The 14,170-nt window shown below is 36.3% G+C and overlaps 1 long non-coding RNA gene across 1 annotated transcript; it reads right to left on the bottom strand.

Annotated features, from left to right (window-relative positions):
• Positions 1 to 10,255: 10,255 nt before the first annotated feature.
• Positions 10,256 to 11,364, bottom strand: LOC107562738 (uncharacterized). Its single transcript, XR_001606026.1, has 3 exons — positions 11,280 to 11,364; positions 10,968 to 11,048; positions 10,256 to 10,313 (listed from the first exon to the last, which is right to left on the bottom strand). It is a non-coding gene; the product is annotated as an uncharacterized lncRNA (long non-coding RNA).
• Positions 11,365 to 14,170: the final 2,806 nt, after the last annotated feature.

The following is a 14,170-nucleotide window of genomic DNA, read 5'->3' as shown; positions in this document are numbered from 1 at the left end:
TTTTTTCTGAGAATGAAGAAATGTTTTTTATTTATTTTTTATTATTTTTTTGTGTTTATGGAATGGCTTCACATGAACAATGTTCCAAATCAAACTAAGTTTTATCTCAGTAAAATGTTGCCTTAGAAGTCAGCTGCTATATGTAGACAGCTTACTGAGTTTTGGAACAGAGTCCATAACCTACTTCCTGTCAACTGACAGTTTCTCTGAGGAGTGACAGTTCTGATGATTTCCGAGTCAGAATCTACATGTTTTGTCACGTCGCACCTCCAGAAAACAGTAACATTAGCAGAGATTCTACTGAGACACAGTGACTTTCTCCTCAGCTGGTACTGGGATATTTACAACCGCACTGTCATTTACTACTTTCTCCCTCTGACTTTCTCAGAAACTCCTGTAAATATATACACCGTTCTGTGCCGCTTTGGTCTGGGTTTTATGTCCCTCTGTTGACATTTCCTTTCTTTTAGGAAGCGCTCAAAGTTACACCTGAGAGAAGAGCACAGGCAGTGGATTCATCGTTGTTATCTGCTGCTGCCTGGAAGAGAAAAACAAAGAGACGTTTTGTAACAGGAACAGAAAAGACTGCATACGTGTCTCCTTATGTATGTCCGTGTGTCTCACAGCATCTTAATGTGTACAGCATCCAGCCCTAAGAAAGGATTTACTCTCAAAACATAGGGATGCAAATATTATGCAAAGCTGGCAGATATGAAAGTAAAAGAACTGCAGTTGCTAAACTGTCTTGAAAGTAAGGACTGCCCTGGCCCTGGGTCAACATGAAAGACGCTCGGGACAATTGATGGAATTGTCACTTATACCAGTGTTGCATCGTCACTATAGTTTATCATTTGCATATGTTTTTAATTCTTGCCAATTTAAACACTCAATTGATTTTTACAATTCAAGCGCAAGAGGATGCGAAAGAGAATTTGTTCAATTCAATTCGGCACTCACACACTGTCTGATAGACGGTCGCCATATACTCACATCAAAATGCTTTTTCATTCTTTGTTTGGGATAAAAATAAGTTTGAAATATCTAAGCAGCAGTATTCTGTTAGCGAACATCCCAACACCACCCATGCAGTTGGGAGCGGCTTTTAGATGAATACATAAATATGTGCTGCACGCTTTCCTCTCAATAACAAAATTAACACGCAACTAAAATGACAGTGGTGAGAAAACAGCAGTTAAAAAAGCATCTGATCATAGCGATGTGTATATGTTTTGCACAAGCTCTGCAATTCAACACTCCAGTGAAATCATGTAATGTTTATTTATACAGCACTTTATTCAATAGATTGTTTTAAAGCAAGCAGCTTTACATTATTAAACATGAAAAACTGTCCATATCTATTACAATGCTGTGTGTTCATGTTTTTACATGCATCTGACCTCGATGGACTGAACTAAAGAAATGAACAGAAAGTGTCCAAGTCAGGGGTGCCCAAGCTCGGTCCTGGAGGGCCGGTGTCCTGCAGAGTTTAGCTCTAACCCCAATTAAACACACCTGAACCAGCTAATCAAGCTCTTACTAGACATACTAGAAACTTTGTAACAGGTGTGTTGAGGTAAGTTGGAGCTAAACTTGTCAGAGCCCCAGAGTACACCTACTGAATTGCCACGGACCAATGGTGGTTCTAAAGAACTCAAAACAACCTTAGTTTTTTCAGAATTAAGCTCTAAGAAACGTCCAGGAATATATTTCCAGCAGAAGATACTAAGCATTTGATCACACTGCAAACCAATCTGATTTGGTATTCAAATCTGTTTTATAGAGATCATGTTTCAAATCATGAAATCTAATCTCTGCTTTAGAAGGAGCAGTCATATCCAGTGGTGATGTAAGTCTTAGCATGATGCTACAAGTCGTTCTCATACAACAGCTGTGACTAGATATAAGCCTGGAAAGAGAAGACCGAAAACTGCTGAAATATCTTTCATGAGAAATTTTACTCATGCATGCATATAATGCGTCCAAAATCACTGATTTGATCCCTCATATAATATGTAGTGAATATAAAATATATATGAAAAAAGAAAGTAAAGTTGGGGAAATTAGTGTATTTGGACACTTCTACAGGCACTTGTGTGACGTTATATTCATATAATGTGCTAAGTCAGATACAAATCCTTTCCAAACCTTTCTAGTTTGATTACAAAACGTTTAAAGCCTCTCTCTTGCACTTTCCCACACATCTGTGCCATTTAAAGTGATAAATACTTTCATCTCTCCATCTCCTCAATGGCTGTTGTTGTCTTCCTACTTCCTGTTACTTTTGGACACATTCTCAGTAAAACCAGAGCTAGGAGGAATTTTGCTTTGTAGAGACATGTTTGAACTCACTCCTGTCCTCTACAGGTCTTTGAATTCATGAGAGCAAGGGACTTTGAACTCCTGTTGGTTTAACACAGCAAAGGCAAAGCAGGCTTAGGACATTTGAGCTGTGGCATTAGAATGATGCATACAAACAGGTCTTTGTGGATTTTTTTTAATCTAATGGCATTAAAAGAAAGGGCCCAGCATAGTGTGATAGATTGTGGCAATCTGCTACATCCTCCACAACCTAGCACTGAGAACCGGCCTGCGAGTTTGGGAACTGCACCATGCAAATTGCGCTTATCACACATTTCGTGGGCTTATTTCTATTACTGGGCACTAAAACTAATGCTGTGGGAGTGTGCAAATAAATGACACTATATTCTGAGTGAATGCTCCCCTTAAAGGCGCAGTCACAGTTTACAGTTGCACGACGAAATTTCACAGGGACATCCAGTTATTTCAATAGGAATCTGTAATCGGAAGTTTCACGTAAGGGGAAAAAAATGTCCTCCTTTCAGATTTTGCTCACGTTTCAGTTGGTCACACGAATTCACTGCACTGACCGATAGAAAACTGCTTGTTTTGACTTCTGTGCTAGCTTTGCTTAAAACATCGCGACATTATGGACCTGTTCTTTCTCGCGAAAGTTTGCTGACATTTTTACAAATCTGATCACCCTATTATTAATCAAATAAAATTGATGAGCATAAGAGACTTCTATCAATAGCATTAAAACATCTTACTGACCCCAAACTTTTGAATGGTATTGTACTTAATATACAGTGATCATTTTCAAGATAATATTTTTATAAAATTATCTTACACTGCCATTTGTTTCATTTAACATAATATTGGTTTTATGTACGGTGGCTGAGAGAGCTCAACGCGCTGCAACTTCAGAAAACACATGCAAATAGAAAAAGCACCAGCAAATCAAGAAAACATCTTCATCAGTTTGACAGCAGGTGCTGTAAAGGCTCACAATGTGAACAAATAAAGAAACGCTGCAAATGTTCACAACACAGCCAAATAAAGAATTGCATTTGCAGTGCGTTTCTTTGTTTGGTTGTGTTGTGAGCATTTGCAGCGCATGTGTTGTCAAATTGATGAAGTCGTTTTCCTAATTTGCAGGTGTTTTCTCTATTTGCAGCGCGTTGAGCTCTCCCACTGTATTTATGTCATAAAATATCTTACATAAGTATAAATGAAAAAAATATATATATAGCTGGATTTATATTTTAAGAAGGGGACTGCAAGGAGATCATCTCATTTTGGAATGACCTGAGGTTAAATATCAAGCGTTGGATCACCTCATGCAGAGTTAAAAGATTTTTCACAGATAGGCTACTAGAAATTTTATTCTTAAGGGACTCTTCCTAAAACCACTTTCCATCAGTGCATAATGCATTATCAGTGTGGCATAGCTGTGCATGAAGATACCACACTGAAAAAGTCTTATGACAGTTATATTGATTCTCATTTTTAATATCAACGAGTCCTTTTGAACCTGTCCATTTGTGACTTGTGTGGTCTGAGTGACCTTTTAAAACGTGCAAGTGATGGTCCATCATAAAGCAGACAGTGGTTTGTTACGTTGTTGTGATGGAGCGATATTGATTGAGCTCATTTGACAAGGGCACAGCACCGGGAGACTGGAAACCTTATAAAACCACTGAAGAGGATAGGTAGGATATTTTAATTTCACTCAATCCCTCTTACGCTTTCTCCCCACTCACTCAACCTCAATCACTCTTTTATTGGTACCTTGCTATCCTTGTGTCTCGGACACAGCTCAGTGTCAGAAATAACAGACCTCCTAACATTCTTTGTGTGTTTGTCCTTTATTCAAGCAAATAGCTTTTCTGTCCAGCTGTCAGTCAAACTGCCATGAAGATCCTGAGAGGACACACCATTTAAGTGTATAAAATCAGAGACAGATATAGAAATACGGAGCGAAAGAGAAAGTCCTGCTTGGATGGTTTTTCTTGTTTGCAGTCCTAAAGATTGTAATCTATCTTCTGAAATGGGAAATATGTTGGAAACGAACTCTGTCTCTAAAATATAAAATGAGCATAGCCTACATTTGCTGTCTTTGTTCACAGGTATTTACTCATTTAGAGCACAAAATTCACTTTGAAGTATGACTGTATGTAATTTAGGTTGAAGAACAAAACGTGAAAGTGTCTTTAAGTAATGTTAACCACAGACCTTATGTACTCATAAATTGAAAACCACTATTTTAAAAAGCATATTCCCCAGAGGGAGAACATGGTAAATTACTCTTCAAGGTTGGCCTACAAATTGACATTATAATTAAACCGCTCTTTTGCACCAGTGGTAGAAAAATGCCTTATTACAGATATAACACACTGGTAAAGAGGCATGATTAACTTTTTTTTTTTCAAAAAAAAAAATGTATATTTAAACTTTAAAAATATATATATTTTTCTTTATGATTAATCACAAACATTAAATGGACAACCCCTAAAATATAAATCCTAGGCATTTTTAACTGTTTATTTATTTTTTTGTTTGACAAAAATTAATGCACAAACTAGTAGAAAAAAATCTGTGTAGTGAATTGTGGAGTATAGTAAGTATTTGATCCTTTCACGTGTTTTCATTCACTGAAAAACAATCACAGACAGCATTCACCTCATTCACAATTGTTCAAATAAAAAGGATAAAGAATAAAACTAAATAACAAAAACTAATGTGAAATGTATCACAACTTGTATATGTTTATGCAAGTTTATTAAAAACACTTGTTTGCAAGTTTGTTAAACAAATGAATAAACCTAATGTGATGCGTATTTGTCAGTTATAAATGAAACGGATAAGAAGAAGGTAAGATTTCTGTAATAGTACTAAAAGTGTTTATACACAATAACCTATGTAAGGTTAATATATAAATATAAGGTTTATATATTTATTAATCCAATAAATCCAATTTATTTCAGTTTATCTTACACATTTTAACTAGTTAAATATTGCTTGCTACACAGCTAGCCATATCGTTCATACTTTTAACTTAATAATAGTGTTGTCAAACGATTAATCGCGATTAATCGCATCCAAAATAAAAGTGTTTGTTTACATAATATATGTGTGTGTAATGTGTATATTTATTATGTATATATAAATACACACAAATACAGCATTTATTTTGAAAATATTTACAAAAAAACAAAAACCTTTATTTTGGATGCAATTAATCGCGATTAATCGTTTGACAGCACTACAAATGTAATTGTTTTTTTTTTGTTTTTTTTACAAGAAACAGATTCATGCTGATTCTAAACAATTTTAAATAAATCCATTTTGATATGATTATTAAAATATAATAAAGTATGCCATGTTTTTTTGAGTACCTTACTTTTTAATTTATGCATGACTAACAAATATGCATCACATTAGATTAATTCGTTTATGTTACACTTTCTAATTCAAATGGAAATTGCAATTCAAATAAATAAATCCTAAATTTAAGCCAAAGAATAAATGTTTTTTTGAATGCATATGTACTGTATAGCAGTGGAAAACAACGTATGGATCTAAAACTGATCAAAATCTCGGCATATTGAAAAACAGACGTTTTATAAAAGAAAAGATTGTGCCAAATCTAATGCTGAGCATACAGTTTTTTGATGAGCTGTAGCAACTGACTGGATCTTAATTGGCTCAGTGCTCTGACATACTAATGGCTGCACATTCACGCTGATCTTCGCTGCTCTCTGAATCGCCCACAGCAGGAAAACTCGAATTACACTGCTCCAGGGCACTTTTAGAAAACGCAGGGTGACCAGAGGCTAGTGAATGAAATGACCTGGTCATTCTCCTAATGATTTTGATTTGTCTTTAAAATGTGCAGTAACCAAACTATGTCTTATAACAGTCGCAAATGCTGGTCCATTTTTTTAAAGACCCTTTTTATTCTCCAGTAAAACAAATGCAGTCTTGAAATTCGTATATTGCCTTTTCAACTATCATTCCTATGCATACAGCACCAGTGTGACATAATGGTGCAGAGTAAAAGTCGCCAGTGTGACGTTTGCTTGCAAGAGTGTGTTGGTGTGTGTACATATCAGAAGGACAGGAGCTGTTCAGAGTTGAAGGATTCAAGCCCCAGTGGATGCTTCTAGAATATAGCTCAGAAGCATTTTGTCTAAATAGATAAAGACTTTGGTCTCTTAAGTGCCCCTGTGTTATTGCCCCTGAAGGTTAGCAAAAGATTTCTGAGTGGAAGAGCAACAGAGAGAGACTGAGGAGAGACTGAATAAAGGGGTCAAAAGAGAGACACATTAGGAAAATGTTACAGGTGACTCTTGGTTACAGGGGAGTAAAAGTGGTGGACAAAGTGGATTGTTTTTATTCTGTCACAATAATACAACTAGTTGAGAGGAATGCAAATGAGAGTAGTGTCAATGTGCATATTCTCCAGAATGTTAACAGGAACCGCAATGTCAAACACTTAAAAGTGTCTTCTGGGTCCTCCATAGGGAAGTTGAGTCATCCTTTTTCTTTCTTTTGATCTGTATGGTCTCACATACATTAGCTGAATAACTAACAAGATTTTATGCTTTATGATTTTGCCTACCTGAAACAGTGTTTGTTCTTTTTGCTGTTGTTTTATTATTATTTTGGCTTGTACTGGTGGCAACAACGTGTTCAACAGTAAACTCTCTAATGCCATATTTCCATTAAGATGTTTCAATTTAAAATGTGTGCAAAGCAAAACCTTAATTTAGTTTTATATTAATTTCGTTTTACCTGATACAATACAATTAAAAGGATAGGTCACATACAAATGAGAAGTTTCATTGTTGAAGTGCAGTCCGACATTGTAGCTTTCTCAGTATATTTTGTTTCAAAGTAGCTTCACAGAAAATTGAGCCTTTTTAAACTCAAGAATCAAGCTTAATTTCTTAATTATGATGTTAAATAATTTATATCTTTGTTCTATTGTTTTTATTTTTTCTATCACTTGTAATTTGTTTATTTCTTCCTTATTTTACTACTGTTTATTTTAATTAAGCAATATTAGTTTATTTAAGAGTACATTCTATTGATTTACTTTGCTCATTTTTATTTATTTAAGAGTGTGTTCAATATCATACAGTTGTATACAATTATTTTATATTTCACAGCAAAAACTGACTGTTTCTGTGGTATATAGAATGATTGTATTTACTTATTTAAGAGTGTTTTCAATAACATATTAATGTTTGCTGAGGTATATAGAAATTTTATTGGTACTGACTTATATGTGTCACGCTTTAGGGTAGAGGATGGAGCGAGGACTCAGTATTGCAGAAAAAGGTTTTTTTAATTGGTAATAAAAATAAACAAACAGAAACACAAACTACCCCGTGGGGGAAAAACAGGCTGGCAAGGCAAGGCAAGGCAGGATCTGGACACATCCAGGGATTGACGATGACGAACTGACGCACGACTGCAAACACAAGGAGAATAAATGGAGAGCAAATGAGGAGGGGAATGAGGGAGCACATGTGGGGCAAATTAACTAATAATCAGGTAACAAGATGGGAGGGGTCAAGACAATTGACATGAGCACATGGCACACCGAATCAAAGACAAAAAGCCATGTGCTCACACAAAACAAAACACAAGCACATGGCCAGCAAAACAAATCACAAGCCATGTGCTAGAACAAGAGACACGAACACGCAGCTAATGAGAAAACTCATAAGCCACGTGTTCACACAAGACAACAAGAAAAGCACGCGGCTGAACACAAACCGCGTGCTTCACAAAACACAACACACGTGGACAGAAGAGCGCACGGCCGAGCGAACTCGAGACCGCACGCTCCCACAACAGACAGAACATGGAGCGCGAGTGTCCGGACCCCGACACGAAACCGAAACTCAAGACATGAGTGCCGGGATCTGAACACCACGCTCCAACATGAAACAGTACACGCAGACGAGAGCGCACGGCTCGAGCACACTCGAAGCCGCACGCTCACATGAAAACAATGACATGACGCGAGTGTCAGGGCTCTGTCACAAAACTATGAATTACACTAGACCGAAGTGACAGAACCCTGACAATATGCTCATACAGGTATATTCTTGTATTGATGTACCTCTACTGTGAATGCATACAGTGACCATTAATCTCCAATACAAAAATAGATAAATATAAATACATATTCATGTATTACAATTTCATAAAAATAGCCAATTTGACTTGTGCGCTATATTCCATTGCCTCAAGAGCCATATAGCAGCTTTGTGGCTTTCACACTTAAGCATATTCAGACCTGCCACTTCAAGATATGTTGCACCAGGTTTTACACCAGTGACAAATGTCGGAAGTCTCCTGGCTGATCTGGATATGCACTCAAGTGTGAATGGGATTTGAGAGCTTCTGGGCCTATTTACAGCAAAATAATGAAATAATAACACACAAAGCTATCGTATGACTTTGGCAGAACTGGAATTTAGCATGCTCCATGCTTTTTTGGAGCGTTACAAAAGCCACTGGTCACTGCCAGCTTTTGAGAGAGTAAATAGCAGCGGCATAAGGGTATGGCATGTACTATTTCCATGGGATGCAAATATCTGAAATGTAGCAACTACCAGTTCTTTAAACATGTCTTAGCAAAACTCCATTTGTAGGGAGAATGACACAGAGTTGTTCTACAGAGATCTGGATAAGATATCGTCGAGCCCTCATTACCATGAATTGGATTGAAAAGTTTCAGACTGCATTTTAAGTTTAATCTAAATTAGCATGAAGAGAATAGCACAGCTTCAACTGAGGGTAGATGTGCTCGGTCTAGCTCTGGAGAATGGAGCTTATTTCAGTCAAAAGGCGGTATCACTGCTCAGAGATGGAGGATTAGAAACATATAACCCCAGGGCATTCTGTAAACCTGATAAATCTCATAGAATATATGATCTTCTTACACAGGCCAAGAGTGCTCACTCTTTTTTTGTGTGTGCGTGCTTTTTTGCTCTGTATATTTGTATGAATACTTTTTGAAGTGGCCCCGAAACATTTGATGAAACAAACTTAAATATATATATACAGTATTATATATATATATATATATATATATATATATATATATATATATATATATATATATATATATATATTACATTATTACATTTGTATATATATATATGTGACCTTGGACCACAAAACCAGTCATAAGTGTCAATTTTCCAAAATTGAGATTTGTACATCTGAAAGCTGAATAAATAATCTTTCAATTTATGTATGGTTTGTTAGGATAGGACAATATTTGGCAGAGTATTTGAAAATCTGGGATCTGAGGGTGCAAAAAAAAAATCTAAATATTGAGAAAATCTCCTTTAAAGTTATCTAAATGAAGTTCTTAGCAATGCATATTACTAATCAAAAATTTAATTTTAATATATATACAGTAGGAAATTTACAAAATACCTTCATGGAACATGATCTTTAGTTAATATCCAAATTAATTTTGGCATAAAAAAAAATCTATAATTTTTACCCATACAATGTATTTTTAGCTATTGCTACAAATATACCCGTGCTACTTGTGACGGGACCAGGGTCACACACACACACACACATATATATATATATATATCCATTAAAAAATCTAACTTCTATCATTATCTTACAATCCCTCTACCTTTCTGGTTTGTGTACCCCTTAAGCATTTTAGCCTAAGAAGAACATTATTTGTTAGTGACATCTGCTTTACTCTCTTTGAGGTCATCGTCTCTTCAGTGAGCATTGCTTCATTTGCTTTGTTTACAAAGGTAGTGATTTGTATACTCTCTTTGGAATGCCAGCCAAATCCAGAGAGATTTGCATAGTTTCCATCTGCCTCATCACATTAGCAGCTTTCAAAACTCTTTTCAAGATTGTTATGAAGAATACCACAGCAGGGAAAGTAATAGAAATCTTACCTTAAGTTCATTAGCCTCAATGAAGCCGCTGCGGTCTGTGTCATATTTTCGCCAGGCCTACAGATACAGATAGACGTACAACGATATTGTAACTGTACTATCAGCACAGAGTACAGCTTTACATGCAATATATCTCAGATTGGACAAATGAGAAGAATAGGAGAGCGGAGGTGAAGAAATAATCGGCAAATTATTCTTACGTTAATTACACTGGCTTTTTCATTATACCCTCTGTATTTTCTATTCAAAGCAGCTGTGCATTGTGAGAACAAGGAGCAAGAAATGCCATTTAATGAATGTTTTAATCTAGCAGCTGGCCTTGTTTCCATCACAGGCCCTTATCAAAGATAGATGCCTCCCTCTACAGGTCTACAGAGAATTACAGCAGCACATCTATAATACATGAGTCTGAAAATAGAAGTTTGTACTTACTCATTCTAGCCCTTTAAAATGCTTGCCTACCACACTGGATGATTAAAAAGCTTCCCTTTCTCTTTAGCTCCCCTCTCTCTTCAACTTGACATAATACATCACTGAGGCAGTCAATTTCTGATGATCAAACTCTCCGAAATGTTGTATTTGGCTATGCATATTAGATTGTAATGAATGTGTGTAGGGAAGATATTTGTATGGCGCCCAAGAAGAGTTTTGTGTTATCAGTATATAAATGACCACGGATTTATAAAATGAAAAAGTAGCATCATCACTTACAGCCATGAATTCAGTGCTGGATCCCACAAACTGTCTGAAGCAGAGGAGAAAGTTCTCTTCTGTGGGCAAGATCTGAGCCAGCTGATGGAAAGTGTACATAAGTGGATTAAACACACATACAGCAAACAGAATTGAAAACCTTGTTTTATTCTATTTGAGACCATGACTTTTTCTATCAGTAAGTTACAGGTTTGATTAAAGTGATGAGTGGGTTTAGAGATTTCCTCTTCTGGGATGAAGGGATAATTGGGGTCTATCTGATAACTTGTCAACAGCAGAGTCGGTGACGTGTTAAGTGATGTGTTCATCTACCTCAGACATCTCAATTCTCCCGTCTTTGTTCTTGTCGAATTTCTGCATGAACTCCGTCATCTTCCCTTTAAAGGCTGCATTTGATGGGTCCTGTATGAAGAAAGCACAACAAGATGAATCTTCTTCTCATTCTTTGCTTATTGGAAAAGCTTTATTCAGTTTGTGTTTCTCAGGTTAGGAAAACGCTATCACTTTATAAGAGATGTACATTGTGCATTGCCTTGTGCCATATTCATTGCCACTTGTGTGGCAGATAATAGCATTACTAACTTTATGAGACCATTTGTGAGGCTCCCTCCGTTTTATTGCTGAACATACAGGGATGAAGATAAAATCTCCTTTCCTATCTTTCCTGCAAGCCATCTGCCTAGTCATCTGGGGTCTTTATATATTTGATTTGCACATGGTTCACTCTAAGAAAGATAGGACTCAAAGTATTGGTAAAGAAATTTTCCATATTGAATTGTGTGTATTGACAGCTGTTTTCCTCATATTTTGAATTATGCATTGCATTGTGTTGTGTATTAAAATGTAAATGTAACAGAAAATGTCTGGGTGGTACCTTTTCCATTTTTCGACTATATATATATATATATATATATATATATATATATTTATTTATGTGTTAATATAATATTTGCATTATATAACAAAAACGTATAATAAAAAATCAAACAACACTTTCACCATTTCACAAAAAAAATGTGTTTGCAGGTTTGAAAGGGACAGTTACCCAAAAAATAAAAATTCTGTCATCATTTACTCACCCTCATTTCACACTAAAACCATGACCCTTTGGTTAATCGTTTGGATTTCTGTCCCTCCACTGTGCATTGCAAAGATACATTACACATCCAGGGTTAAATTTCTGATTTTTTTAGTGGATCGATTGAGAATCCTTAAAGAAAGACTCAGTGCTTTGATGGATTTCCCTCAACTCTAATCATAACTGAAAAGTTGAAATTTCATTTGATTCTGTGTAAAGGTCTAGCAGATGTATGTTTTTATAATGCTAATGACATTTAAATATTAATATTTATTTTAAGTGTGACAAAATATGTTTATGCCGACTTCCTCTGAAAAGTATAGAAAAGAAAGTAACAGTACCACATTTCTATTTTATAGCAGTAATCTTGGCTCAAATTTACTACAATGACCCTGAGACCTTGAAAACACCTTGAATGATTCCCATGTGTTTGTAGGCCATACATGTGGTCTTTGTACAATAATGCTTTGGTGAAACTCAACTCAGATGGGTATGCACAAAAATCCAGAGAGGTCACAGGGACCATAAGATCAATCACGAGTTCAATCCCACAAAATCTTAGACTGGGTATGTTTGCCTCTGATGCTGATCCGTTTCCTGTTCGCTATAAAAGCTTTGAGCTCTTTCCATGGCAGGGACATGTGGGGAAATCGGCTGTTTGAGAATGCATCAGAGAAAACAACCGATACACACTTAAGGATAATTAAGAGCATAACTTCAGAGTGACAGACAGACAGTGATGGTTTACAAAGAATCTCCACATGGTTTTAATGTGTGCGGAAAACATATGCGTCAAGTACATGACTGTACTAATCCAAGCATGCAAATCCATGTAGGAAATGCTTATTTTGTGTGTAATCCAACACCATTTCCATAAGATTATGACTGAGGGGCAATGCAGCTGGTGGGGAATAGAGAAAATAAGGGGTAAAACCAGCATGACAAGGGAAACACAACCCTTTCAAAATAAGACTCTGACTCAGACACCCTTCAGAGAATGTATCCCATAAATGTGCACCAGTTCAGATGCACACACATATACCTTTAAATTTATTTAAAATTTGTAGAGGATTTAGTGCAGGGAACCGGAGTGGGTAATTGAGGATACACGCAAAACTGAAGATTTTATCTTTTTTTTATTTTATCATTATTATTATTATTATTTTTAATGACATAAGCGTGGCAAAATGTTCACATAATTTTAAATTTTTGGTCCCTTCAAGTGTTTGATAACAGTTACAGGCGTTTTAGAACACATTCTTTGTCAGAAATTTAGAGTTAATAAATAAATAAAGTATAAAAATTAATGCGATAAATATAAATAAAATAACATAACATATGACATAAAACCCTAATGTACATAAATGACAACAAAAATCAACACAAATAAAATAAAAATAAAAAAATAATAGCTACCAATCAACTGTTTGGTTACACACATTCTTTAAAATATACTTTTATGTGTTCAGCAGAACAAAGAAATTCATACAGGTCTGAAACAACATAAGGGTGAGTAAATGATGACAGATTTCATTTTTGGGTGAACTATTTGGGTAGCATTCTTAGGGTGATGATGCATGGGGCAACTTTTTGAGCAATGTTGCTGGGTAACTTTGGTTAATGTTGCCGTCAACCATCAACCAGGTGAGACACAGGGCACACGACGAGTCTAAAGTATCCAGATAGAAATTTGTTATGCATTCTCAATAGGGAAGTGCCCAAGCAACATTGCTCAAAAGGTTGCCCCATGTATCATCAGCCTCATAGACTTGTACAATTAAAACGTCTCGGTTACGTATGTAACCCTCGTTCCCTGAAGGAGGGAACGGAGACGTCACGTCGGAGGACCGACGAATTGGGATCTCGCTTAGAGGGACCAATCTACTTCGAGTGTAAACTAAACGAGCCAATGCACATTGGCATGCGATTATTGCATCCAGCTGCTGCTGATCACAGCGTGAGTATAAGTAGGCAGCAGATGCAGCGCATATTCAGGTTTTCGCTGAGGAGCCGAGCCGGTGACCCGGCCGCTCAGCGGTGGCACAGGAGCTGTGGCGACGGGACGTGACGTCTCCGTTCCCTCCTTCAGGGAACGAGGGTTACATACGTAACCGAGACGTTCCCT

This window comes from Sinocyclocheilus grahami, unplaced genomic scaffold (assembly GCF_001515645.1).
Source record: "Sinocyclocheilus grahami isolate Dianchi unplaced genomic scaffold, SAMN03320097.WGS_v1.1 scaffold836.1, whole genome shotgun sequence".
Lineage (NCBI taxonomy): Eukaryota > Metazoa > Chordata > Actinopteri > Cypriniformes > Cyprinidae > Sinocyclocheilus > Sinocyclocheilus grahami.
The sequence above is the reverse complement of the archived record's forward strand: the minus strand, read 5'-3'. Positions and strand labels throughout refer to the sequence as shown.